The sequence below is a fragment of the Ochotona princeps genome, chromosome 13 (genome assembly GCF_030435755.1).
Source record: "Ochotona princeps isolate mOchPri1 chromosome 13, mOchPri1.hap1, whole genome shotgun sequence".
Classification (NCBI taxonomy): Eukaryota; Metazoa; Chordata; class Mammalia; order Lagomorpha; family Ochotonidae; genus Ochotona; species Ochotona princeps.
The window spans coordinates 22,899,000-22,903,571 of record NC_080844.1 but is presented as its reverse complement, the minus strand read 5'-3'; the positions used below and the strand labels follow the sequence as shown (position 1 = coordinate 22,903,571).

At 36.6% G+C, this 4,572-nt stretch overlaps 1 pseudogene; it reads right to left on the bottom strand.

Moving 5' to 3' along the window:
* Nucleotides 1-3,333: 3,333 nt before the first annotated feature.
* LOC101527208 (nucleophosmin-like) lies at nt 3,334-4,163 on the bottom strand (annotated as a pseudogene).
* Between the last annotated feature and the right edge of the window lie 409 nt (nt 4,164-4,572).

Here is a 4,572-nt window from a genome sequence, read left to right as displayed (position 1 = left end):
TCTTAATGGGTGTTATATTAGAACAAACATATAACAGCTGATCTTTTGGAATTGGAAATTGATTTTTAATGTTTTCATTACAATGATGGTACATTGATGAGCTTCTGTATATATTAAAGATATTAAATATCTTGATGGAATATTTCTAAGATGTATATATATATAAATCAAAGCATCACATTGTGCTTCAAAATGCATGCTATTAGTATTTGTTGATTAAAAATACAAATTAAACTCTCACACACCAAGATTATGATGAGTTAGACTCCCTCTATCATCTTTTAAATAGAGGAATTTGGTTTTTTTTAATTAATTATTTTGCAGTATGTGACAGTTTCATAGGCTCTGGGAATCCCCCCACCCCTCCCCATACCCTTCCCCCCTGGTGGATTCCTCCACCTTGATGCAGTATTACAGTTCAAATTCAATCAAGATTCTTTCTTTGCAAACATATACCAAGCATAGAGTCCAGCTACTTATTGTCCAGATGGGTTGAACAGTTTCTTAGGGAGACTATTTCTGGTCTGAAGTTAGAGCTGCTAGAATATCATCCCAGTCAATTAAGAGTCCCAATATAACATCGACAGCAATTTGCAACATTATGGAATTGACATGGTTTTGAGTAACCAGTATGTTAAAAAAAAAAAGGGCAAGTTCTTAACCACAATCTCTGATTAGCTCATTGACATTTCAATTTTAGTTTATATACAGGACCGGCTGCTATATACCTTAAAATGGCTATAGGGTACTATTCACCTGTCTCGTGTCTTAAATAGAGGAATTTGAAACAAATTCTTATAGTAAGGAGACTGGGTTTACCAAATAGAGCAAACTCAGCATTGGTAGCTATAGAGCTATAGCCAGAAGCATGCAAAGTAGCTGATTTTGTGAAAAGAGCTTGGCTAAATTCTTATAGGAAGTGTGGGGAGAAGCAGAGCAAGTAGAAGTTCTTGAAGACCCTGCGTAGATGCTGTTCACTTGTGTTCTGCACAGCATGGTGGTCCTCACCTTGGAGGGTGTTGGTGTGACATTGTGAATCAACAGGAGTTTCGTCTGGTGACCAAATGGAGGCTATTGAGACCTCTTGCTGCCCAACACAACCAACTTGAGGTTGATTGCTTTGGCAGGGCTAGACCAATTGATTTGGTGTGCCTTACATGGCTTGCAGACCAGATGTTCCCCACCCCTACTACTAAGCACTTGTCTGTAGCTCCTCTCATCCTCATAACACATGCTTCAGTAACCACAAAAACTTCACAGAATTTGGATTGTTTCATGCTTCCAGCTGTCTGCATTTGATTTTTATCTGAGAGTCTCTGCTTCTTATTGGAAATATATAAACTTATATTATCTTTAAATATGAGACCTTTAGGAATAAATCTGACCTTTCTGAGAAGAGTTTACCATTTTTAATTATGCTCCTCTGTATATACATAGCAGGACTTAATAATCCTTTGTTATTTTATAAATATTTGTTATAAATATTTTTGGGGAGAATTTGTATCATCATTGATTATTCCCATCTTGCTCTCTTTCCTCTACTAGCCTGAAAGTGCTTTGTATTAGAATATTTTACACTTTAGGTGTAAACAGGCCTATAAATGCAGAAACAGGTTTTTTTCAATGGAGTTAGGTAAAATATATGTTGTGTTACTAAGTATAATTGTAAATATATTTTGAAGCTGGGGAGATTTTACAGGCATTGTGAAGCTTGAATTAGTTTTAAGAAAGAAAAAAAAAAGGCCAGAAAAAGGATGAGGGAACAAGACATATCATGAATAGTACCGAAAGGCAATCACTGGTAGTTTTGTATGCTTTTCAGAGTAGTTGAAATTGAGTTTTAAACACATACAAAGGCAAGATTAATAAGACCCATGTTACCCTGTTCCAGTTAGCATCATAAGAAGAAATCATTCAAGGATACATTTAGCATGAAGAGTGCATGGTAAATTTTGTGACAAATCTTTATCAATATATCCAACAAGAGGCTAGCTACTGTGGTAGTCTAAGTAGGGTATGTATTAATCATTTTTATACTGTGTTAACTAAAAGGAAAGATTTATTTTAGGTTACAGTTTGATATCGCAGTTCAGAATTGGACAGTTCCAAAGTCTAGTGTCTGGTGAAAGCTGATCAGGGTGGGTGTAGAGAATGATCATGAGAGAAAAAGTAGGCACAATCTCAATTCAAATCATCAACCCACAGGTGATAGTCACCCTCTGAGAATATGCATTCTGTGTCCTAAACCACTGCCGGTCTTGTTAGCTGTCTCATTTAGATCAAGGCTCTACGTTTAATCCATCATCCATTAATAAACATTCAGACATCAGAGTGTAAACATCTGTGTGAGTTTTGGGGAGACAGTTGTGATACAACCTACAATAGGCCACAATATGAACCTGAATGAGGAAAGGAAAAAAGAGTAGGAATTTGAACTATTTAAACAGTTAACAAAAAAAAAAAAAAAAACAGGTGTGACAAATTGAATGGAATGAAGCACCGAATCTAGGAAGAATTTCATTTTTTCATGTTTGGAACTAAATAGTTACAAATGGAGAATTCAAAGTAGTCTTGCTATATAGATTATTGCTAATATAACTTTTGGAGTGCTAAATATATGATGCCTAAGAAACTTAGTTTAGCTATGTACAGTAAGTAGTTAGAGGTGACTAACTGCTAGAACTAAGAGGTTGAGCTGAAGTTTCTTGTTGGACTTCATTGGAACATAATGATGTGGGAAACCTATAAAAAGCTCCTGACGCCTGGCTTGTGATCAGCTTGGCTCTAGCCATTGTGGCCACTTGGGGAGTAAATCAGTGGATGGAAGATCTGTCTTTCTTCTCTCTGTAAATCTGATTTTCCAATAAAAAAATGAATCTTAAAAAAAACATGGTGTAGTATGTTTACTAGTGGTACATGGAGTGAGAATATAGAAAGAATGAATTCACAAAAAAGGGTTTTTTTTTCTTACACTGTAGTATGTTATTTTTCATCTGACTGCTCCATTAAATCTTTTTTTAAAACTTTATTAAGATACTGAGTTTATTTCACATGTATATTTTTGTCTCCCAACCATTTCCTGACCACTGCTAGTACTGTGTCCTACAATAACATTCCATACATACTTAAAACCAAGCAAAGGATGGAGTTGCATCTTTAAAAAGTAAACAGGTATTTTGGATGACACTCTCTTGGCAACAGGACCTGAAAAGCACTTATCAAACATGGAAGGGAAATTTTCTCACTCTTCATTACAGAAATGACAGCCAGATATCAACTGTTACAGAAATGAAATAAGTTGAAAAATTGTAACAAACTATTTAAGCTGTTTGCTTAAAGAGACTTCCTCCACTGCCACAGATCTTTGATAGCTTCCTGATAGGTCATCTGGAAGCAATTTTTCAAATAATTGACAAATTTGGCTTCCATTTTGGGGAGAGAACTACCTTTTTCTATACTTGTTTGCATTTTTGTGTTAATGTTTCCTACAGAACAAGGTCCTTTGGTGTCTAAAGAGTTTTTTTTCTGTGTTTTTGAATGATTTTTGACCCTTTGTTTTTAGTGTCAGTGATTTTGAGTCTTTTCCATTCCGATTTGATTTTTTTGCGCATTCTTGGTTGGAGTATCTCATACAGATTTCTTCACTGGAGCTTTTTCTTCAGTATCCTTATCATCAAAATTATCATCATTTTCTTCAGCAGCAGCAAGCTTTACTTTTTTCTGGGGCACCGTGCTGCCACCACCAGAGGCAGATCACTTTTCACACATACATACATACATCCTCCTCCTCTTCATCTTCTGAGTCTGCATCTTCTTCCACAGCTACGAAGTGTTGTCCAGTAATGCACACAGGCCCCAAATCACACTTCAGTTTTAAGACCACAGGTGATGTTATTTCGAAGCCCCCAAGGGAAACCATTCGCTATACATTTTCTAGCTTGCCAGTGTGACTTCAGTTGAACTGTGCTCATAATTCATGGCCTCCGCTTCAATAATATATAGCTCGCCCTTTGTACCAGCATCCAAGCTGGCTGAATTGAAGGTGACTGATGCTCATTTTCATCACTGAGTACATTAAAGTGATAAAATTTGTCAGCCTTTAGTCCACAACCAAAAAGATAGTTGTGACGTCTCAGGGAGCGCATGTCCATTGAATCTTCCATAGAGCGGTGGGACAAACTTGGGTGGGAGAGAAGGGGGATGGAGAGAAGATGCCCACTGCTGCAAAGAACAGCCGTGCACGATGGAATCATGCCAGGGACTCACTATTAATTCCTTTTTCATATCTTTTTGTCTTTCTGTATGCTAACTTCAGTATTTAAAATTCTACACCCACCTGTTAATGAATCCATTTGCCAGATCCTTCTATATTCCCTTGCCTACTATAATAGGAATATTTCTTTTGTAAAATATTTATTTGTTTTTATTGGAAAGGCAGATTTACAGAGAGAAGGAGAGACAGAGAGAAAGATTTTTCATCCTCTGATTAACTTCTCAAGTGGCCACAAAGGCCAAAGCTGAGCTGATCTGAAACCAGGAACCAGGAATTTCTTTTGGGTTTCCCACATGGAC